Source organism: Eschrichtius robustus, chromosome 1, assembly GCF_028021215.1.
Source record: "Eschrichtius robustus isolate mEscRob2 chromosome 1, mEscRob2.pri, whole genome shotgun sequence".
Lineage (NCBI taxonomy): Eukaryota > Metazoa > Chordata > Mammalia > Artiodactyla > Eschrichtiidae > Eschrichtius > Eschrichtius robustus.
The window spans coordinates 124,851,085-124,875,851 of record NC_090824.1 but is presented as its reverse complement, the minus strand read 5'-3'; the positions used below and the strand labels follow the sequence as shown (position 1 = coordinate 124,875,851).

General features: G+C 44.2%; 1 protein-coding gene across 3 annotated transcripts in view; it reads right to left on the bottom strand.

The window, feature by feature from the left end:
• The window catches only part of USP3 (ubiquitin specific peptidase 3), a 301,215-nt gene that overhangs the window by 118,423 nt on the left and 158,025 nt on the right, over positions 1 to 24,767 (bottom strand). The window lies entirely within an intron of this gene.

Here is a 24,767-nt window from a genome sequence, read left to right as displayed (position 1 = left end):
TGTTTTATATTGAGTTTTTTATTCATCTGGAACTTATTTTGGAGTAAGGAGTGAGGTAGCAGTGTAATTTAAATGGCTTTCCCAAATGGAAGATGGTGTTTAGTCAATTGTCTCAGTACTATTTATTGAATAACCCTTCCTTTCTCCTTTGATTTGAAATGCTAATTTTACCAAGAATTACATCCAAATATATACTTGGGTCTGTTTCTGGACTTTTCTATTGGCTTACTTATTTCTTAGTCAGTTATACTTTACTTATTAGCCAGAAACCAGCATTTGACTTTATGGACTCATCCATAAACATACCTCTACACTTGAAGTAAGTAACTCTTGGAAGTCAAAACACAAGAAATGGAGGGTGGAGTCTCTTCATGTCTGAGAAGCCAGAGATGTTGATTGAGGAGGAAATACTGAAAAATTGATCTCCTAGAGCAAGGCTTCCTAAATAATTTTTGATCGATAAAGTAAGTGCATTTAAATGCCAGATTTCAACCAAAAGTTATGGGGGGTTTTGTTTGTTTACTTTCTGAGAGATTTCCTAAATTTTATCTTCTAACTCTTTTACTGAGCTGTCATATTTTTAATCCCAAGGGCTCTTTATTGTTTTACAAATGCTTTTTTTTTTTTTTTTTTGGCATCCTGTTCTTTTTTCATGGATACATTATTTTCTCTTCCTGAGGATTAACCATAGAATATATCTTTTTTTTTCTCCTCTTTTCTGTATTTCTCTATTTTCTTTGAGTTCATTGTTTTGTGTGTATTAGCTGCTATCTTTTAGAGACTTTCCCTCAATTATTTGAATTTTGCTTTATTTAATATTATTTTAATATTAGCCTTATTTAAGAGTGAAGCATGAAAAAGCTAATTGGAAAATCTGTGTGTGTGTGAGTGAGAGAGAGAGAAGAGGATTATTGATTAAAAGGCTTCAGGCAGGATAACTAGGCAGAGACCCCACTGTTTATTTAGGTGACCTTCAAATGTCGATCTCTTAAGCCATTTCCCTTGGGCAAGTTTCACCTGAGACGAAATCTCCAGTCTCCTGCCTGGTGGGTCCATATCTGGCTGCCCGCTCCCTGGGAGTTAAGCTAGGGAAAAAACTGGTGGGCAATACAGGGACACTACAAAATGGGAAAATCTTTTTGGGGAAAAAAACCCCTATGTTCAAGACCCGTAAGTTTGGGGGACTTCCCTGGTGGTCCAGCGGTTAAGAGTCCGCCTTCCAGTGCAGAAGACGTGGGTTCGATCCCTGGTCAGGGAACTAAGATCCCACGTGCCATGGGGCAACTAAGCCCACGCTGCAACTACTGAGCCCACGTGCCACAACTAGAGAACCCACGTGCCCCTGTGCTCTCAAACTTCCAAAAAGAAGGTCTTTTATAAATTTGCTGAATTCTCTGTGAGCTTGTGTTTATTAAGTCCCACTGTTTGCAAACTATTTTGCCATGACATACACATCATTTTAAAACAGGAAGTTAGCTTTTAATCATTAGGCTGAAGTCAAGTGCTTCAGAAAATAAAAAGGCTTCAAGCCTGAGAATTTAACATGACAAAAATCACAACAGGAAGGTAGGTGACTCTGGCTTTGCCTCTTCATTCAGTCTTTGGGTTTGTTCATTGTTTGCCCACTTCTTACATACCTAATTGTGCATGGCCTCATTTACACTCTGGTCTACACCAATCAAATGAGCTACTCAGTCAAAATGCAAGAACTCTGTTAATACATAGACTTCCTATGTACAAAGATAGGAAAAGAGGCCTTATTTTCACTGCTGTAAAATACACCATTGTGTGAATGAACCGTAATTCATTTACTAATTCTCTTGCTGATGAATGATGTTTGGGTTGTTTCCAGATTTTTCTATTACAAGCAATGCTGCAGTGAACAACCTAGCACATCCCTCCCTCCTAGCACATCCCTTGCACACATGTGCAAGTTTCACTCAGGCAACAGTTCTCAAAGTGTAATCCAAGGACCCACAGGGGTCCCTGCAGTCCTTTTAGGGGGTCCGTGAGGTCAAAACTATTTTTGTAATCATTTTCACTTTCATTCTGTCAGGCATATGCAGAGGAGTTTTCCGGAGGCTGCATGATATGTACATAATTATCAGAAAAGGCCATTAAAATACTCCTACCATTTCCAATTATGTACCTACATGAGGCTGTCCTCTGTTAAAGCCAGACAGTAAAGAGATTTGCAAAATGTAAACAATGCCACTCATCTCCCTAAATTTTCAAGTATATATAATTCTTTTTCATAAAATATGTTGTGTTAACATGTACTGGGTTTCAATCAAAAAATGGGCAAAAGACCTAAATCGACCTTTCTCCAAAGAAGAAATACAAACAGCCAATAGGCACATGCAAAGATGCTCAACATTGCTAATTATTAGAGAAATGCAAATCAAAACTACCATGAGGTACCACCTCACACCAGTCAGAATGGCCATGATTGAAAACTCTGCAAATAACAAATGCTGGAGAAGATGTGGAGAAAAGGGAACCCTCTTACACTGTTGGTGGGGATGTAAGTTGGTACAGCCACTATGGAGAACAGTATGGCAGTTCCTCAGAAAACTAAAAATAGAACTACCATATGATCCAGCAATCCCACTCCTACGCATATATCCAGACAAAGCTCTAATCCAAAAACATACATGCACCCTTATGTTCATAGCAGCACTGTTCACAAGAGCCAAGACATGGAAACAACCTAAATGTCCAACAACACATGAATAGATAAAGAAGATATACAATGGAATACTACTCAGCCATAAAAAAGAACGAAATAATGCCATTTGCAGCAACATGAATGCAACTAGAGATTATCACACTAAGTGAAGTTAGTCAGAAAGAGAAAGACAAATACCACATGATATCATTCATATGTGGAATCTAAAAAAATGACACAAATGAACCTATCTACAAAACAGAAACAGACTCATGGACATAGAGAACAGACTTGGGGTTGCCAAGGGGGAGAGGGTTGGGGGAGGGATGGAGTGAGAGGTTGGGGTTAGCAGATGTAAGCTATTATATGTAGAATGGATAAATAATAAGGTCCTACTCTATAGCACAGAGAACTATATTCAGTATCCTATGGTAAACTATAATGAAAAACTATTAAAAAAATGTATATATATGTATAACTGAATCACTTTGCTGTACAGCAGAATTTAACACAACGTTGTAAATCAACTATACTTCAATTAAAAAAAAACTTGTACTGGGTTTATTTTAAAATTAATTAATAAATATTTTTAAATGTTTCAATTTCTAATATAGTAAATATCAATAGATGTAACCCACATAAACAAAAGCTCTTTGGTATGGGATCTCCAATAATTTTTAAGAGGATAAAAGAATCCTGAAACCAAAAAGTTTGAGAACCACTGCCCTAGGGTATAGACCTGGGAGTGGAATGGATGAGTTGCGGGGTAGGTGCATATCCAGCTTTAAACGATAAATCTCATAATCACTAAACATTAAATTTTATTTGATATTTATATCGAAGCACCCCAAAACCCAGCAAAATTAAAGTATATATAGCTCAGAAATGCATACATATTTGCTAAAACTGAAAACAAAAAATAGAGGCCAATGTTATGCTCAAAATACAGGCTAGTGGTTACCTTTTGTGAGAAGGCAGGGGGATAGGTGGGCAGAGCAGATTGGATTAGTTCTTTTTTAAAATTCTTTTCCATTATGGTTTATTACAAGATATTGTATATAGCTCCGTGTGCTATACAGCAGGACTTTGTTGTTTATCTATTTTACATATAGTAATTTGTATCTGCTAATCCCAAACTCCTAATTTACATCCATCCGCAGCATGGATTCTTAGGTCCAGTGTTTATTATTGTGCTTTATAACTTACGGATATGCTGCATTTGTCTTTTACATATATAAAGTCTTTTATATATATTAAGTATTATGTAATTTTTCTATTCACTAAAAATAAGAAACAGTTTCTGCCCTCAAGGGGCTTCCAATCTGCTGCTGAGGTCCTACTCTTCTCCCCTGTGGGGTTTCAACCAGTTGAGAATTTGACCTGGGGCTGAAAGCATCAGCTCTATTGTTGGCAAAGCTGGATCTGAGAAAGTGGAAGCCAAATGGTTTCTCCTCCTTTCTCACCTGATCCAGGTGGTCAGATGCAAACTGGAGATACTCTGCTGAGCCCTTCCTGAGTGGTAGGGCCACCCCAGTGGAGGAGGTGGCAGGAGAGAAACCACTGAAGGGAAGAGGAGAGAGGGGGCCTCCCTTCCTGGGGAGCAGAGTGGAAGTCTCCTGGACAAGGCACACCCAAACCACCGGCATTTGTCACTGAGCAGGAGGTGACAAATGCTGTAAGAGGGCCAAGAGCAGGTGAGCAGTGCAAGGGCAGAGTTTTTTGCAGCGAACAGTTTTTTGAAGCTTTGTGATGGAAAGCTTCCCAGAGAAGGCCACAAACATTTTGCCTCCACATGAGATGGGGTGGAATCTGGGCCAGTAAGGGGGAAACGGTGACTATTAACACAGAGGCTGAAATGGCAAGACTGGTCAGTGGGCTGAGGTCTGAGCTGGGGCTTCTTTGATCGTAATAGGACAGAACTGGCCCTTCTCTGGACACTAAGGGTGTGTCACCTGAAGGTGAGCTTAGCAGAGGGGGGTAGCCAGGTTGGGCGAGTAGGCAGGTTTGGGGGACAGGGGGACTCCCCCTGTCTCCTCCCCAGGTGTGGGAGAATCCTTCCAGCTGCTGATTCCTGGGCTGGCACAGGGGTCCTGCCCTAAAGCAGAGTCCCCACTTCACCCCCCAGGGGGACAGGTGACCTTGGGTTTGTGATCCGGTAGCCTGCCAGTTGCTTGACTTTGGGCAAGGAGCAAGAGAAGGCGCACCCAGTGAAAACCTCCCTCCTGTGTATCAGGGTTTTGTTTTCTGTGCACCATTTTCTTTGTGTTTAATCCTCACAACAACTCTGTGAGGCTGGCACTAATATCTCCCATTCACAGATGAGGAGTTTGAGGGGCAGGGAGGGTAAGGGGTTACCCAAAGTCATGCAGGTGGTAGGGGATGGTGCCTGGGATGCTAGAGCCCAATTCTGTCTGCCTCTCAAGGTGATATCCTTTCCATTATACTGCGTCACCCTTCTGGGCCTCAGTTTCCCCTTCTATAAAATGGGAATAACATCTATGTCCCAGATTCATCATGAAGACTAATTGCATAACCTAGCACAGTGGCTGACTCTCCTCCTTCCCTGTCCTTCAAGCCCCAGTTGCAGGGTCAGGCCACACCCTGAGATTGCTCATCTACACCTCTCTGGGTTTGGCTACTCTCAGCTACTTTCAGGACAGGGACCTATCCAGAGAGGGCTGGGCCATGAGTTACACGGCTCATTTCATATCATTAATGCTCGCATGTTTCTGACAGTTACCGTGTTTGCCTCACTGACCTTAGGGAGCGCCCACCTTCCTCTCTCCCTCCCACCCTCCCTCCTCTATTCATGCTGATTCACACCCAGGCCCAGCTCACACCATGGCTCTCAACAGAGACTCTCACTTTTGACTTGATTCAAAGCCAGTTATTCACCACAGGCAGTGACTATGAGAAACCACAGAGGACTCAGAGAGCAATGAGCTAAGAGAACCCCCGCCCCCCAAACTATCAAAGGGGCCCTAGCACTGCGCTTGCCTCCTCTTAGACACTGTGGCTTCAACTGAGCTGCATTTAAAGGGCCAGTGGCTCTTATGTGAAAGGCTGGTTAGTCATCTACCTGTTCCTTTTGGTTTGATTCTATTTAATTAGATTTAATTCCTTTCCACAGTTAAGTGCCAGATGCTGGGCAAGGCTAGTGTGTTCAGCCTGCAGAAGCTCGGCTCCCCAGAAAACAACTTTGTTAGGGACTTAATTCCAGAAATGGAGTCTAATTCACAGATAGTTTAACTAGGACAAGAGATGGAATGAGAGGGAATTGGAGGCTATGTGAGTTTTATTATTGAGGAGTCTAGTTCTCTGCCTGTCATACTGAGACTGAGTCCCCCTGACACCGAGTTCCCCTGTCGAGTTTATTATTAACCTCTCTATCCAAAACCTTATTCCCTTTCTTGTCCCACATTTGTTCCTCTCAGGATTGAGGAGTATCAATGAAAAGGGGGACTGAGACCAAGTAGGACCCTATGGGACCTTCCTGGGTACAAAAACCCCTTAATGCCCCCCTTTATTGTTTGGAGAAAAAGACTTTAATTTCCTAGGCCTTCCCTGAGTTCCAAAGAGCAGACTCAAGTTACTAATTAGGGAAGAGAAGGAATGCAGAAACAAAGGAAAAGCAGTTAAACAAGAAAAAGTAATGATAATAGTTCAGCAATAAAACTATTATCTTAGTTCCTTGTCCCAGTTCTTCCACAAGGGGTATAGATAACAATCTGATACATATCTTTGAGTTGTTCTGCAGGAACTAAGACCCTTCGTCCCCCCAGTCACCAAACCAAGTGGATGGCAACTACTACACACTGAACACAAGCACGTAGACCCCAGACTGGTTGGAACCAGAAAGCTGATGATTGAGATTCCTGAAACGTCGCCCTGCTACCTCACCACCAACCAATCAGAAGAAAGTCATGCACCCTGTAGCCCTCACCCCAAATGTTGCCTTTAAAAACCCTTCCCTGAAAGCTATTGGGGAGTTCGGGTCTTTTGAGCACGAATTGCCTGTATGCCTTGCCTTGACCTAAGTTCAGTTCAGTAATAAGACCTCTGAGCCTCACCAGGGAGAGGAATAATTCATTCACGTCTCACCCCAAATAGGCCGTGCTGCTATAGAACCGAACTTGGGTCCGCTCACCCCTCACACAGCAAAGCCAAGTTACTGACACCAGGTTGTCGTGAAGGAAAGTACAGTGTTTACTGCAGGCATCAAGCAAAGAGCATGGGCAGCTCATGCTCAAAAGACCCAAACTCCCCAACGGCTTTCAGGGAAGGTTATTTAAAGGTGATATTTGGGGTGAGGGCTGCAGGGTGCATGATTTTCTTCTGATTGGTTGTTGGTGAGAAGGTAACAGGGTTATATTTCAAGAATCTCAATCATCAGCCTTCTGGTTCTAACCAGTCTGGGGTCTACATGCTTGTGCTCAGTGTGTAGTCGCCACCCTCCACGTGGGTTGGGGTGAGGGGTGTCTTAGTTCCTACAGAACAACTCAAAGATGTGTATCAGATTATGTATAGCCCTTGAGGAGGAACTCTTTTATTGCTGAACTATTATCATTACTTTTCTTGCTTAACTGCTTTTCTTTTCTTTCTGCATTCCCTCTCTTCCCTAATTAGTAACTGCTTGAGTCTGCTCTTTGAAACTAAGGGAAGGCCTAGGAGACTAAAGCCTTTTCTTACAAGCAAGAAACGGGGGACATGGAGGGGCTTTTGTACCTGGGAGGGCCCTGCAAGGTCCTGCTCAGTTTCAATGCCACAGAGAGTTGTTCCTACAGTGTAGTTTAGAAACGTGTGTTTGTGCCGCTATGGAGCTGGAAAAGGAAAACCAAGGGAAAAAATGCAAATCAAGGGGGAAAAACAAACATAGTTAAAGCTGTTCCCGCCAACATTCTCTCAACTGGAAAGGTCCAATTCTGACATTCTGGTTCACACCTTGAAAATACATACTCATCTATTTTTTTTTTTTTTTAATCTGCGTTGGGTCTTCTTTGCTGTGTGCAGGCTTTCTCTAGCTGCGGCGAGCGGGGTCTACTCTTTGTTGCAGTGTGCAGGCTTCTCATTGCGGTGGCTTCTCTTGTTGCAGAGCACGGGCTCTAGGCATGCAGGCTTCAGTAGTTGTGGCACAAGGGCTCAGTAGTTGTGGCGCACGGGCTTAGTTGCTCCACGGCACGTGGGATCTTCCTGGACCAGGGATCAAACCCATGTCCCCTGCATTGTCAGGCAGATTCCTAACCACTGTGCCACCAGGGAAGTCCCCATACTCATCTATTTTGACTGAACAATATTGATCACAAGACAGTATGGGAAGAGTGAAAGATATCAAGGTTAGTTGGTAAAATGCAAGAGAAACTATACATGTCAGCCATTCCTTAGGAAGAGAGACAAAGCAAGATGAAGAAAAAAATCCAGCAGAACTGAAGAATGTTTACATTCTTGCAACCACAAATGTGAAGTGAGCTCAGAAGCCAGCGGGAGTTTAACAAAATAGAGTTAAGGTGGAGGTGGAGGCTTCTCTGTGCAGACCCCCCTCCTGGTCGCCCTGGCAATGAGACATGGCCTTACAGTAATGAAATCACATTGAGAAGAAACCCACAAGCACAGGAGAATTTCTGGGTCTACAGGCTTGCTGTTTCTCCCTCTGACTTTGGCCTAGTGAAGGTAGGAAACAGGTGAGGTAGCTGTGTGTATGTCTTTTACTCACTGGCACCATTGCCTAGGAGGAAACTTCAGGAACCCAGGACCGCAAGTATCAGGAGGGTAACCTCCTGGAGGGTGCCTGAGGGGCTTAGATCAGAGACTTACAACAGCGCTATCATTCAGGAGGGGTTAGAGAGAGAAGGGGCTGAGTCCACTCATTAGCTGGCTAATAACTCTTGAGTTTGTCATGGAGATGTCATGGAGAAGACAAAATGAACGAGATGACATCCATGTCCCCACGGTGAGGGGAAAGCAGAGGCATATACACAATTAGTTGTAATATAAGTCACATTCAGGTGTGTGAACAAAGCACTACAGGAACCCTTTTCTCCTCTTTGGTATTCTTTTCCTTCTACAGGCCATGTTTTTACAGAAAAATAAACTTAGCAAATACTAAGCAAAAGGAAAAAATTAGAGTCATTCTATATTATACCGCCCAGAAAGGACTATCATTAACATTTTGGAGTATACCTTTTCAGACCTTTTTCTTATGCAAATATATGCATGGGTTCAAAACATATATATGTTCTCTCTGTATATAGATAGATATTTTTCTGAGACAGAATTATACACCATATATAGGATTTTACCTTTTGGCATCTCACAATACACCATGAATATCTTTTCAACTAACACGTATATATTGGCATCAACATGTTTAATATCTGCGTTGCATCCACTATTTGACTTTAAAATAATTTAGCTAACAATAATAAGGTGGAGAGATGGGGGTTCCTGTCCTTCCCCTTAAGTCAAGTGAGGGGGGCTCCAATGGCAACATTCAGAGAACCTGATACGTGTTTCTTACAGTTTTGGGAGCCAGTGTTGGTGTCAGATCCTGCCTAAGAGTCTGAAGGGCAAATGTAGGGTGGCTGGCAGCTGATAGACAAGATAAAGGAGAGGGGCTGTGCTGGGATCAGCCTCTAATCCCAGAGTTGCCAGGTGAGGATGCAAGAGGGTTTCCCATGGACCACACACTGGAAAGAAACAAGTTGCTTGGTGACTGCATCAACATAAAGTTTACAGTGGATAAAGGAGCTCAGACTTTATTTCGGTGCTAATGAGGACCCACTGGGAGGCTGAGATGGGGAATGATGCTGTCAGAGCCTGGCTGTAGGAGATGAATCTACTAATTATGTTTAAGGCAACTGGAGGCAGGGGAGACTAGAGGACAGCAAGTCAGTTCAGAGGCTGTTACTGAAGTCTGAAGACAATGTTCCCTCCTTCCAGGGGAGTTAGTGGATCGGGTTCAAGCCTGGTTTCTACCATGGATGAACCTGGATCACTCACTTAACCTTCCTGGGCCTCAATATTCCACCCATAACAAGGGCATAAAAACACCCCAAGGAGTGATGAAAATGCTTTGGAACTTGCTAAAGGCAATGGTTGCACAATCTTGTGAATGTACTAAATGCCGCTGAAGTGTACACAATTATAATACTTAATTCCATGTTATGTGCATTTCACCTCAATTAAAAGGTAACAAAGAAAATAACCCCAAGAGTTGTTATGAAGATTGAGTCTGGTGGGTTAGTTTTTATAGTCACCCTTATGTGGGCCAACATGAAACTAGCTTTCTTCCCATAATTGCATTAACCCTTCTTGGCCCAGATCCCTCCATAGTCTCAGAGCCAGCAACTTATTTGGGCTCCCTTAAGGTTTTCCAGGCTTGTAGTTCAACCTGGTTATTAAAATCTCAGTCACGGTGCAGTTTATAATTTCAGTGTCATTCCTTCTCCACACAGAGGGTGTCTGTGCCAGCCTAGGCAGCGTGAGGGCTTGGCAGGAGACAAACGGTGGTTGATTGCTGTGGGAGGTTGCATAACTGGTTCGCAGTAACTTTGCCGGGGCTCCCCTAGCCCGAGCCATCACCATCTGGCTCCTGGCCACAGCCTCATCTGGCTGCTGCTGGGAGTGGGAGGGCAAGGTTCTCCACCTGCTTCTGTCAGTGCAGCACTCAAGAGCTGGTCTCCCTGCAGGCGCTGTATGAGGTTTCCTTGGGCAGCATTCAGCTCGGCCGCACCACGGAGGACCCCAGAGGGCAGCCAGGTCTGTTGGGGGTGGAGGATTGGTTGTCGCTCATTCCAAAGCTCTTCTCAGTGCTAGCTCGGCCGGGTGGCCATGTGGCAGCCTGAGGCTTTCCCCTCCCCCCCCCCCAACCACCCAACTAATGCCCAGCATCCTCTTGAGGGTCCTTCCCTGTGTCCTTCTAGCTCCTGGCCCCACCAGCTACCCAGGGTGAAGCCACTCTGCCGAATTCCAATCCAGAACTTGTTTTCTCACTCGCCACTAGTTAAGAGACACATTTAAATCTCCTCCCCGCTGGCTTCGTGCTCGATTTTTCATTGATTCACAGCTAACATTTTCTTTCGGGGACTTAACAAGAACAGATGACAGGCATGCTTGATGGCTCCTCCCTCATTTGTCCCTGGTCCTGTCACAGTCATTACATGACAGACTCTAGGAAGACAGTCACTGAAGAAAAATGGATGGCAGAGAGAGAGAGAGAGAGAGAGAAAAGTCAGTCTTAACTTTTGTCCCCAGGCCAGCCCTCGTCAGCTGAAAGCACACCCACCAGCCTCTGAGATGCTTGCTGGCCAGCACCTTAGACCTTCTGGCTCTTCTGAAAGGAGCTGCCACAGGAAGACGGATAAAAGAGCTAGGGCTTTTCAGATCGGAATGGAAGAGGCTGAGAGGCCCATCTCAAGCCCTGCTCCTGGCAGCTAAGGCTAAAAGTGCCTATGACACCAAAATCATAGTGTAAGAAATGGCAGTGCAGTAACCCCCTCTTCCTCTTTTCTGCATAAAAAACTCCTATCTACCTCTCCAAGCCCAGCTGAATACTATCATTCTGGGGAGCCTCACCCCCGCACCAAGGGGCAGTCAGGACTCCCCCTTCTGCGGGCCCCATGGGGTGTGCCGAGGGTCCATGAAGCATCGGATGTGGAAGGGCCGAACGACTAGCACAGTGCCCTTCCTCTCTCCCCCGCGGCAGTGTCCCTGTGAGGGTCCCTGGACATCATATGTGTATGCGAACAGGTGTTCTAAGCTACAAAGCACCATATTAAAAACCATATTTATCGGGCTGGGTCTTATTAGTTGCTTGCACCTATTCCCAAACTGTGAGCTCTCTGATGACAAGGATGCTTTATTTATTTATTTTTTTTACGTGTAGCCTCAATACCTCACAATGCTGGGCACAAAAGTAGGCACTTGACAGATGTGCCGGGCAGAAGCTGCCTTTACACAGGCCCACAGCCTGGCCAGGAAGGCTGGCACCTGGCTCTTCAGAGCAGCACAGCAATTCGCTTGGCCTGAGCTGAGGGTCCGGCTGGCTGCTTCTTTCTTTCTTTTCTTCTTTCTTTTCTTTCTTTTCTTTCTCCCCTTCCTTCCTTCCTTCCTTCCTTCCTTCCTTCCTTCCTTCCTTCCTCCCTCCCTCCCTCCCTCCCTCCCTCCCTCCCTCCCTTCCTCCCTCCCTCCCTTCCTTCCTTCCTTCCTTCCTGGCTGGCTGTGTTGGGTCTTTGTTGCTGCACGCGGGCTCTCTCTAGTTGCGGCGAGCGGGGGCTTCTCTTCGTTGCGGTGCGCGGGCTTCTCATTGCGGTGGCTTCTCTTGCTGCGGAGCACAGGCTCTAGGCGCGCGGGCTTCAGTAGTTGTGGCACGCGGGCTCAGTAGTTGTGGCTCGCAGGCTCTAGAGCACAGGCTCAGTAGTTGTGGCACGTGGGCTTAGTTGCTCCGCGGCATGTGGGATCTTCCCCAACCAGGGCTCGAACCCGTGTCCCCTGCATTGGCAGGTGGACTCCCAACCACTGTGCCACCAGGGAAGCCCCTGCTGCTTCTTCTTTGGAAGCTCCTGCAATCCTGGTTGCCTTCGCCTGCTGCCAGGCGAAGAGTTGCTACCAACTCTTCCAGACTCCTGGCAGCTTCCCCCTGCTCACCCAGCACTTGATCATGGCCTCTCTCCTCAGCCCCTCCTCCCACCCCCTGGCAGCATCCCCAGCACTGACCACTGCATGACTGACCCAGGGTTTGTCTCAGAAGGCCAGCCTTTGGGCCTCATGTGTGGCTCAAAGCCCAGTAAATTTATCTCAGAGTTAGAGAGGACACCAGTGCTGTGAACTGATGGGTCAGTGGTGGTGGAAAGCGCAGGGGCAGACCTGGGGTCGCATCCTGGCTCAGCTGCTAACTAGCTGTGTGATCATGACCAGCTGCTGAACTTCTTCTTAGAATCTCAGTTTTCTCTACTGTTCATGGAGATTAAAACACACACACACACACACACACACACGCACACACCAGAACTCATAGGATCACTGTGAAGAGTAAATACTGTGACACACACTAAGCCTCTGGCCTTGTGCTGACACATGGCAGATTCTCAGTATGTGTTCGTTTCCTTCCTTTCCTCCTTTCAGCTAAGGCTTTTCCAAGTCTAAAAGTGCATGAGCCTTTGAAACACAAGTTCCCATGTTAAACTATAACTTGGGAAGTTTACCAAGCTGCTAGAAAGTGTATCTTCCCAGGGGAACAAGGATCTCAGGTGACAGAGACAACCTCTGCGTCCCATGTTCCCTGCAGATCAGGAGAGGGTGCTGTAGGAGATCAGGGCTCACACACCACACCTGACTGAGGAGAGGACAGCAGGGTCGGTTCACAGAGAATCAACAAGTGAGCGAAAGCTCGGGAAGCCTGGGAATGACGGTGGGGCTCAGAGAGAGAGGGCAGTGACCCAAGAGCAGATAAGTCCATGCGCAACTGGGAGCAGAGGGGCGCAGCTGGGGATGCCCTGCGCTCATGCCGCCCAACACAGGCTCCCAGGGAGACAGAGGGCAGACGGGAGGCAGCACTAGCCTCAGCCTCCTCTTCAGACGGGGGAAATGGTGAGATTTTGCAGACGCCGAACTGAACAGAGCGGTGGGGGCAGGGTGGGGGGCCAGTAGAGTCAACTCACTGCTCTCCCTCGGGGCAGTGGTTCTGAGAGCGATCCCAGCACCAGCGAAGTGGGTATCACCTGCGTTTGTTAGCGATACAGATAGCAGGCCCCACCTCAGACATCTCAACACGGACTCAGCCATCTGTGTTCTAATAAGCCCTCTGGGTGTTGCTGATTCTTGCTAAGGTTTGAGAACCGTCACCTTGGGGGATGCTTTTAGTCATTTCCCTGAAACTGCCTTCCCATTTCGAAGTGGTGGGAAGTGGCACAACACTGGAATGGTCGTAACCTTTAGAGACAAGAAGGTCTGAGTTCGGATCCAGACTCTGCCCCTAAGTGGCTGTGTGGCCTTGGACAAGTCCATCAATCTCTCTGAACCAGTTTCCTCAAGCATAAAATATCTACATCTCAGGCTTAAGTGGTTAGGTTCGGAGAGAACATGCAGAAAGCATTTAGCAGAGTGCCTGGCGCCTAGGAGCTGCTCATCTTCAACATCATCACAGTCATCAGAACCACCCTGACTACCAAGAGGCCCTGGCATGAGTAAGAAGTGGAGATGCATTAAGAGTCATCATCAGGCCACACGGGGATCATCTTGCTCTGTGAGTGTTTGCTCTGCTGCTCAGAATGCCCCTTGGTGCCACTTGTTGCTGGGCTGCACCCTCATTAAGCTAGGAATGACTTAAAGATAACAATTCCTTTCAAATTTGATGAGAAACAAATATCTAATTCAGATATACCAAATGAAACACCAACGGGAAAAACCATTCTCGTTACAATATAACCCAGCCATGTTCCCGCCCTACCCACTTCCCCTTTCCACTTAGATAAGTCCCTTAAGCACACAGTAGCACCCGGCAAATATTTGTTGAATGTTGAATGAATGGATTGGCTCAATTTGATTTGAAAATGCCCAACTGTTGTGCAATAAAAGGAACCCAATTTGTGGCCAGGCCTTTAGCCTCCTGGGGTGGAAACATGGCAGAACCGGCCATAACAGTCACTTGGGTAGCCCACTGGAATCTTGGCAAATCAGGCACTGAAGGGACGGGAAGAGACCACGCTGGCCAGGACAGGGAATGGAGGTGGTTTTCTGAATTTAGCGAAGGCCTTTCACTATGAGATGGCTAGTGGCCCTCCATCCCCTGCTGTACGCGTCAGTGTCTGGTCCACCCACTAAGCCTGCTGGGGGCTTGCCCATGCTGGAGAGTCAAATGTCCTGTGGCCTCTGCAATGCAGAGCAAACAGGAATCAGAGCACCAAAACTGGTGTGCCAGTTTGCTTCCCCATGGGTTGGGGGGTGGGGGGAATGTACATATCGCCCTTCTCGTTTTGGCCAAAGGGCTATCATTTGGGCCTTTGGCATCTTCTTTCACTCCCCAGACACTGCACAAGTCACCTGTGGCCTGGCTGCCGTCCTGCTCTTCTCCATTTATCCTCCCCTCTGTCTCCAACATAGATCTTATCTTCCACTCCCTGCTTGCAGAATAAAGTCCCAACGCCTTGGCAGGGCATTCATCCTTTGCAATTGGTCCCCAACCTGAATGTCCAGCTTTACTGCCCTCGGCCACACCTAACTTCTGCCTGGTAGTACCCTGCTCTCTCATACGTCTGACCACTGACTGAAAGGCCTTTCCTCCTGTTGTCTGCTTGGAGGACTCTGACAGCTCTTTCCAGAACCTGCTTAAATGCAGCCTTCTATGAAATGGACCCGCCAGCACCTAGCGGCTTCCTGAATACTTTCCTAAGTCTTTACTTAGCCTGGAAGTCTCCTTTTCCAACCCACAAATTCCTAGTGTCCTTCAGGACATGGCTCTAGTATTGCTTTAAAAAATTTTTTTAATGTTTTTTTTTTTGGACACAGTTTCAAACTTAAAGCAAAGTTGCAAGCATAGGACAAAGAATTCTTGTACACCTTTCACCCAGATTCCCTAAACATTAATGTTTTCCCACATTTGCTTTAACCTTCTCCTCATTCTCTCTCTCTCTCTCTCCCACCCGGGTGTATAATTTTATTTTTTTCTGAACAGTTTATGAGTTATTTTCAGACATTATACTCCTCTACTGCTTCAATGTGTATGTTTTCTAAAACCAAGGAAATTCTCTTACGTAATTAGAGAATAATTATCAAAGTTAGGAAATTAACTTTGATACTAATTATTATCTAATATACAGATCTTATTCAGATTTCACAAATTATCCCAATAATGTCCTTAATAGTAAAGAAAATTCCCAGATCATCATTGCATTTAGTTGTTATGTCTCTTTAGTATTCTTTAACCTACAACAGTTCCCTGTTTTTTTTTTTTTTTTTGGTCTTTCTTGACAATTGACATTTTTCAAGTATCTAGGCCAGTTATTTTGTGGAAAGTACCTCATTTTAGGTTTGTCTGATATTTCCTTACGTTGGGTTCATGCTGTACAGACTTGGCCAGGGTAGCCAGAGGTGATGCTGGGTTCATCTCAGGGTATCATATCAGGAGCTGTATGATGTCACTTTGTCCCATTTCTGGCGATGTTAACATCGGTCAGTTGGTTGATTTGTTGATATGTCTGACTCCTCCCCTGGCCCATGAGGCCCTTCTCAAGGTCAAGGAGGAACTCAGCCTTCCTGGCACCTGGTACCAGAGGATATGGAGATATAGGGAAGTGAGGAGCACACACCAACCGATCCCCTCCCATGTGCCCAGCTCTGTGGCCACTTCTCATCTAAGCCTCACAGCAACCCTATAATTTAGTAGTTGCTGTGCTCATTTTACAATTGTGCTCAGAGAAGATGAAGAATTTGCCTGAGGACACTTGACTGGTAAGTAGCAGATCCAGATTCAAATCCAGGTCTTCCTCTTCCCATAACATTTAGGCACTGGAGACAATAGATGGTCAACAACATGACTGGATTTTTTTTTAAACTTAAACAGAAAAATCTAACACCAAGACCATTGGAAAACTGAATACCCTCCTACATCAATGAGGATGTTTTTTATTCATTTATCCCTTCAACAAATATTTATGGTGGGTCTGCTATGTACCAGGCAGTGTCATAGATCATACAGATATAGTAGTAAACAAATAGCCTACATTCTAGTGGGACTCTGCAAATACCAGCAAATCCAGCTAAAGTGCTTGAACAATAACAAGAAGGCTAGTAGTAGAGCAGCTCCAGGGTTGATTCATTTAGCAGTTCAAAGATGTCATGGCTAAGATTTTTCTTCTCGGAAATTCCCTTAGCTTTCCCTTTGGGGATGCAAGCTGTTTGCCTTTAGTTTTAAGCAAGATATCCTCAAAGGAAACAAAGGGGATGTTCCTGTCATGGTCCCTTTAGATGGGAAAAGAAAGCCTTGCTATAATCTTCCCAGCCAACTTCCCTTCCACTTCCCTGGCCAGAACTACATTGCCAGCTGATGCAAATCCACCCCTTGGCCAGAGGAATGAGCTGCCATGCCTGGCTCAGGGAATCTAGATTTGCACTGCTACCATCCAGATCACCTCCAGGTTCAGCCTTCCCCAAACTACTTCGTTGTCAGAAGAGTAGGAGGAGAGTGAAAAAAAATAGCAATTTTCTTTAAAGAAGCAAAGAGGGGGAAAGGGTGTTTCCCTAATTTACAGAATATTTACAGACTCTTGTCTTGTTTATGCAAATACAAGTTTGTGTCATTGCTATTCCTTATAGAATCCTCCTTCATGAGCCACAGGTTATTGGTTCCAGGATCCCCATGGATATCAAAATTCGAGGATGCTCAAGTCTCTTTGGAACCCACAGACAGGGAGGGCCAACTGTATTCATTATATCAAGTTCTACTTCATTTTCCTTACTAAGTCATATAATGTCTCTCTCTCTTTATCTATCCCTGTATCTCTTGTCTCATTCCAAAATAAGGTCCCTTTTTGTAAAGGTACAGAATCTTAGCCAGGGGAGGTTTAAAAATATTTAATAACTGGTTCTAGAATGTGTACTGACCACTGCACAGTGTAGGGTCCTGGAGGGTCCTTCTGGACCAGGCAATCACATTTAGTTGATGGATGGGGAGATCTAGGAAGATCCTAGCAGAGGGGTCAGGGAGGTTGGGGGGACACTCAGTCCCTACTATTTGCCACCTGATATGGAATTATTTAAGAATTTTTTAAAATTTATTTTTTATTGAGGTATAATTGATCTATAACATTAGTTTTATGTGTACAATATAATGATTCGATATTTGTATACATTGTGAAATGATCACCACAATAAGTTTAGTTAACATATGTTACCTTACTTAGTTACTAGTTTTTTCTTTTTTTTTGTCTTGTGATGAGAACTTTTAAGATCTACTCTCTTAGCAACTTTCAAGTATGCAAGACAGTGTTAGCAACTACAGTCACCATGCCGTGTGTTACATCCTGGTGACTTATTTTATAGCTGAAAGTTTGTACCTTTTGACCCCCTGGACTCATTTTGCCCACCGCCCCCAACTCCCACCTCTGGCAACCACCAATCTGTTCTCTGTGTCTATGAGCTTGGGTTTTTTGTTTTTGTTCTTTAGATTCCACATATGAGATCATGTGGTATTTATCTTTCTCTGTCTGATTTATTTCACTTAGCATAATGTCCCCAAGGTCCATCCATGTTGTCCTACATCCATGTTGTCCTAAATGCCAAGATTTCATTTGGCAAGATTTCATTTCATATGGCTGAATAACAGTCCATTATATATATATATATATATATATATATATATATATATATATATATATATATATATATATATATATATATTGCATCTTCTTTATTCATTCATCCATCAATGCATATTTGGTTTATTTCCATGTCCTGACTACTATAAGTAATGCAATAAACATGGAGGTGTAAATATCTATTCAACTTAGTGTTTTCATTTTCTTTGGATATATACCCAGAAGTGGAATTGTTGGATCATATGGTAGTTCTATTTTTAGCTTTTTAAGGAACCTCCATACTGTTCTCCGTAGAGGCTGTATCAATTTACATTCCCACCAACAGTGCACAAGAGCTCTCTTTTTTCCACATCCTCACCAATACTTATTTCTTGTCTTTTTAATAACAGCCATTCTGATAGGTGTGGGGTGATATCTCATTTTGATTTTGATTTTCATTTCCCCAATGATTAGTGATGTGAAGCATCTTTTCATTGGCCACCCGTATGTCTTCTTTGGAAAACTGTCTACTCAGATCTACCCATTTTAAAATCAGATTGTTTGCATTTTTCTATTAAGTTGTATGAGTTCTTTAAATATTCTGGATACTAACCCCTTATCAGATATGTGATTTGCAAATATTGTCTGCCATTCAGTAGGTTGCCTTTTCATTTTGTTGATTGTTTCCTTTGCTGTGCAGAAGCATTTTAGTTTGATACAGTCCCACTTGTTTATTTTTGCTTTTATAGCTTTTGCTATTTTAATATTTTAATGTCCAGGATGATAGTCCCCGTGTGATGTGCTGGACATCGGCTCCAATCTTCACAATGACCATTCTCAGTGTCAGTGTAATGACTACAGCAAGATCCTCCCAGCTTCTGCCCATGGTCAAGCATTTGGGCCACTTCCAGTTTTAAATGCAATATGAAGCTCAGATCTAAACATCTCTGTATGCACCTTTGTTTTATTTTTTTATATTTCACAATACATAAAATGTATATATTTATAAATATATATCGCATATTTTTGTTTCCTTGGAACACATTTCCCAAAGTGGTATTTCAAGGTCAAAGGGTAGGATCAATTTGATAATTTGCATGGTGATTTGAAAAGCATTTAAGGGACTTCCCTGGTGGCACAGTGGTTAAGAATCCGCCTGCCAATGCAGGGGACACGGGTTTGAGCCCTGGTCCGGGAAGATCTCACATGCCGCAGAGCAACTAAGCCCGTGCGCCACAACTACTGAGCTCGTGTGTCACAACTACTGAAGCCCGCGTGCCTAGAGCCCGTGCTCCGCAACAAAAGAAGCCATCAAAATGAGAAGCCCGCGCACCGCAACGAAGAGTAGCCCCCGCTTGCTGCAACTAGAGAAAACCCGTGTGCAGCAACGAAGACCCAACGCAGCCCTAAATAAATAAATAAATAAATTTTAAAATAAATAAATAAAAAGCATTTAACTTAGCAGAAATTACACTGTAGACTTGTTCACAAAACTTCAAAAAATGAAAGCCTATTTGTTGGTTACTCCTGACAAGTATAAATGGTGGAAATTAATAATCATTAGGCATCATTATGCAGAAATTCACTTCCTTAGTGCAGGAACTATATTTCTGGTTAAGAAGTTCTTGCAATTGATTAGAATTAAAATTGGGAAATAAGCAGACTTTCAACAACAACAATAAATGAATGGATGAATAAATAGCATTTAACCAAAGATTTAGAAACATCCTTGCACACTTTTTCACAGACTACTGTTGCCAGGGAACCGGAAGGCACATGGTGTAGTGGAAAGAGGGTGGGCACTGGAGTAAGGAGAGCTGGGCTCAGCTCTGGGCAATGTTACTCTACCAGGGGTTGGGGACTTGGCAGTCTCTTAGCTTGTCTGGACCTTGGTTTCCCCAAGCGTAAAATGGGGGAGATGCCATCTCTCACAGCACTGGGCACAGCAGGCACTGATTGCCTCCATCTGTTCCTGACTTTGGCCTGAGGCCTGGCCACCCTTATCACACCCTCACTGTGGGCCACCTCTGAACGATGAACTGTCAAAGGGCCCTTCGCCGTAAGGAAGCGCGTAGGCTGCCACCTCCTGGTGTAAAGAGTTAGTGTCCGGATGACTTTGGGGATCAAGCTGCTCCCCCTTGCGTCCCTGTGAGGATCTGCCCCAAGGGTGAAGCTGCCGAAGAAAAGGAAGGTTCTTCCCACCTAGACTGGCCCTGGTGTCGGCGGTGGCTTTAAAGTGATGTCCTCCTTCTGCCAGTGCAACTCTGGGGGAGAGATGGTGCGGGGTTTTGAAAAGCTGCCTGTAAAGGAAGCTGTTTTTGCTTTTGGAGACTGTGAAGGTGCTGGTAAAGGCATCTTGGCAAAAGCAGGAGGCCTTTATCAGTGATTTGTTAAACCCTCTTTAGAAAGGCTGACAGCAGTGGTCAATCAGCCCACAAATATTTACAGAGCACCTACCACGTGCCAGACATGTGCTTTGATAAACAACCTTGAACAAGACAGGCAGGGTCCCTGCTCTCCTTGTCTAGAGGGGAAGTTTAGGAATAAGATTCTTTTTTAACTGATATACTTTCTTCTATTTATTTAATTGAAGACAAAATGACATCTAAGCTGAAAAACTTAAAACACAGTATTTCACCTTCCCAACACTGTAGCTATTTTTATTTCAACACCTTCCAGCCCTTGTGTGCACATTTTTAAGAGCTATAATCATAACACCTGGTATTCTTTAGATACATTTCACTCCCAATAAACACTTCTCTATGTTGTTACTTAATCTTCATAATTATCCTTATAGCTCTGCAAGAGACAAGTGTGTGCCTGTATCATAATCTATGTAGCAAGTCCCCTAAGCTTAGACTCATAATTTGTTTTCTTTCTTTTCTTGCTATGATAGATATTGCTGATGTTAACTTCTTCATGCAGATTTTTATTACGTTCCTTCTCAATGATCATGAATATGGTTCATCCTATGTGTTGCCATATTGCTTCCCAAAAGAGCTGTTACTAATTTACAATACAATGCCACCAATATTATATCCGTGAGTCACTTTTGCTGCAATATCAGGTACATTGAATATTGTTGCTTTTATACATTTTTGAGAATTACATTTTTAAATGGGGTCCCAAATTTCCTTTCATCTGCATTTCTCTGGATACCAGCAGGCAGGTTCTTTTTTGCACGTGACTATTTATAATTGCTCATGTGAAATGTCTGTTCATATTGTGGTTAAAATTTTGAATGAGTATCTTGTTTGATGTCTTTTCCTAGACAAGAGAACAGCAATAGAAGATTGCAGTACTGCAGCCCAGGATGTGAAAAAGGTACTTATTGTTTTAATAATTGGGTTAATAACTCCTAATGGAATCTTCCTAAGAAAGCTCAGCTGTTTCAGAATCTAAAGTGCAAGTCTCTTCCACTGCCCAGAGCTACTAAGTGAGAAAAGAGATTCTGTAACCCTTGGCTGTGCTTGACTCGGTAGTGGAAATGACATAATTTCCCACTGTTTATGAAAAAGAGTTGGACATCAGCCTAGGTTACAATAATACAAATGAAAATTATGTGACTGGAGACTTAATTTGTTTCCTAGTGACTCTGAAGAAATGCAGAGTGTCCCTGAGTGTTGGAAGGGTCCATGGTCCAAACCCCTGGCCCAGAGAAGTGAAGTGACTTGCCTAAACTCACACAGCAAACTAGACCCCCAGCTACTGACTCCCCTTGCATCTTTCCTGTGTCCTGAATGTGAATGTAAATGAACCTGTGATTCCCTCCTTCCTGACCCTGCCCCTACCCCCTGCATGGAGATTGGCCACCTCCCAGCCTGGATGATTTCTGGAACACAGCTCTGGGAATGCTTTCTGTGCTGGGAGTTAGTTTCCTTTTTCTACATAGCTTCCAACAAGAGCTCTGGGCCTTTCCTCTCTGGGAACTCAAAGTATTGCACCATGCAGGGTTCTGAGCAGTAGCTAAAATACTTTTCCAGAGCACAAGTCCTTCTTCTGAAAGAAGACAGCAAACGTTAGAAATGGGACCTGTGTGAGGGTGAGCTATTCTGACTCTGTCGGTAAGGCTTTTTGGTTTAATATCTCACTACTTTTTTCTGGGATGATTAGATGACGGGAAATAACATTGGATTAACACATACCCTGTAGTAGGCACTACCTCATTTAATTTCTTAAAAACACCTATGGAGTAACAGATTTGGAACGGAGGCTCAGAGAGGTTAAGTAACTAACTCGACCAGCTCCCAAAGCGAAGATGTCACTGTCTCACTGATTCTCAATGAGAAATGGAATGGCCAATCAGAATCACCTGGGAGCTTTTTCAAACTACTCATATATGTTTCCCATTGAGAACAACTGCACCCTATAGGGCCATCTGTAGGATCTGTGTGCCCAGGGTGCCATCCCGCAGATGTTCGAACCTGGACAGGTGTCAACAAACTGGTGAAGTATTGTAGTCAGCACTCTGCCTCTGTGGGTCCTGCATCCGCCAACACAGGGGGCTGACTGTACTTTGCAATTTTATATGAGGGACTTGAGGATCCGCAGATTTTGGTATTCTGGGGGGGATGGGGGTTCTAGAACCAATCCCCTGCAGATACTGAGGTTCAACTGTAGTAGGCGGGAGATAGAAATCCATGTAGAGGGGCTGTAACAAAGACAAGGAAAATGAGTGTCTGGAACAATTCCTTAGAGAAGAAGAAACAGAAGACGCCTAATGATTGGGACACAGGGGAATATAACTCAGGACCAGAGAAGAGAGTAGTCCTGGAAGGAGGGTGCAAGGGGGCAGGGCCCAGGGCAGGCTGACCCATTCCCAGGAAAGATGTGGTGGGAGGGAGGTGTGGTGCAGGACTTGGGGCAGAATCTCTGTCTACCACATTCAACAGAGAGGCAGCAGCTGAGGTAAGAGGAGCACTTGACCAGTTCTTAGACACAGTCCTGGCTGTGTGACTTCAGGCAAGTCACGTTACCTCTCTGTGATATGGTTTCTTTCTCTTCACAATGGGCATAAAAATAACCTTCTCTGGCTACCTCTCAGGGGCATTATGGGAACTGACAGAGTTAACTTATATCAAAGTTTTTCATGCAGAATTTCAGCCCCTCAGTTTGTTCTTGGCTATATTTTATTGGCAGCATTTGTGCAGTAAAGCCTGGCATGGGGAAAGCCCCCGTGTTAGTGTCCCCTGATCTTGTACCTGCAGCCCAGCTAGTATGAATTTCAGCTACATAGAAAATACCTTCTGATAGTGGTCTGATTGCCCTTTAAAAAACCCAGGTCTTGTTCTTAAAACAGAGGATTTTTTTTTTTTTTTTTTGGTGAAAAGTTCACTCATACAAGAATATATATATAACATGTAAGTACAATTTAACAAATAATAAAACAAATCACATGCTAAGCTTAAGGAAAAATGTCACCTGCAATGCTCCCACTTATCCTTTGCTGCTGCAATCTCCTCACTCTACTGTCCTCATTTTGTGTTCATTGTTCTCTTGCTTTTAAGAAATAGCTTTACTGCAATCTACAGATTCAATGCAATCCCTATCAAACTACCAATGGCATTTTTCACAGAACTAGAACAAAAAATTTCACAATTTGTATGGAAACACAAAAGACCCCAAATAGCCAAAGCAACCTTGAGAAAGAAAAATGGAGCTGGAGGAATCAGACTCCCTGACTTCAGACTATACTACAAAGCTACAGTAATCAAGACAGTATGTTACTGGCATAAAAACAGAAATATAGATCAATGGAACAGGATAGAAAGCCTAGAGATAAACCCACGCACATATGGTCATCTTATTTTTGATAAAGGAGGCAAGAATATACAATGGAGAAAAGACAGCCTCTTCAATAAGTGGTGCTGGGAAAACTGGACAGCTACATGTAAAAGAATGAAATTAGAACACTCCCTAACACCACACACAAAAATAAACTCAAAATGGATTAAAGACCTAAATGTAAGGCCAGACACTATAAAACCCTTAGAGGAAAACACAGGCAGAACACCCCGTGACATAAATCACAGCAAGATCCTTTGTGACCCACCTCCTAGAGAAATGGAAATAAAAACAAAAATAAACAAATGGGACCTAATGAAACTTAAAGCTTTTGCACAGCAAAGGAAGCCATAAACAAGATGAAAAGACAACCCTCAGAATGGGAGAAAATATTTGAAAATGAAGCCACTAACAAAGGATTAACCTCCAAAATTTACAAGCACCTCATGCAGCTCAATATCAAAAAAACAAACAACCCAATCCAGACAGACTGGGTCAAGATGGTGGAGTAGAAGTTTGTGTGCTCACTCCCTCTTGCAAGAGCACCAGAATCACAACTAACTGCTGAACAATCATCAACAGGAAGACACTGGAACTCACCAAAAAGATACCCCACATCCAAAGACAAAGAAGAAGCCAAAATGAGACGGTAGGAGGGGCACAATCACAATAAAATCAAATCCTGTAACTGCTGGGTGGGTGACTCACAAACTGGAGAACACTTATACCACAGAAGTCCACCCACTGGAGTGAAGGTTCTGAGCCCCACGTCAGGCTTCCCAACATGGGGGTCCAGCAACAGGAGGAGGAATTTCTAGAGAATCAGACTTTGAAGCCTAGTGGGATTTGACTGCAGGACTTTGACAGGACTGGGGGAAACAGAGACTCCACTCTTGGAGGGCACACACAAAGTAGTGTGCACATCGGGACGCAGGGGAAGAAGCAGTGACCCCAGGGGAGACTGAACCAGACCTACCTGCTAGTGTTGGAGGGTCTGCTGCAGAGGCAGGGGGTGGCTGTGGCTCACC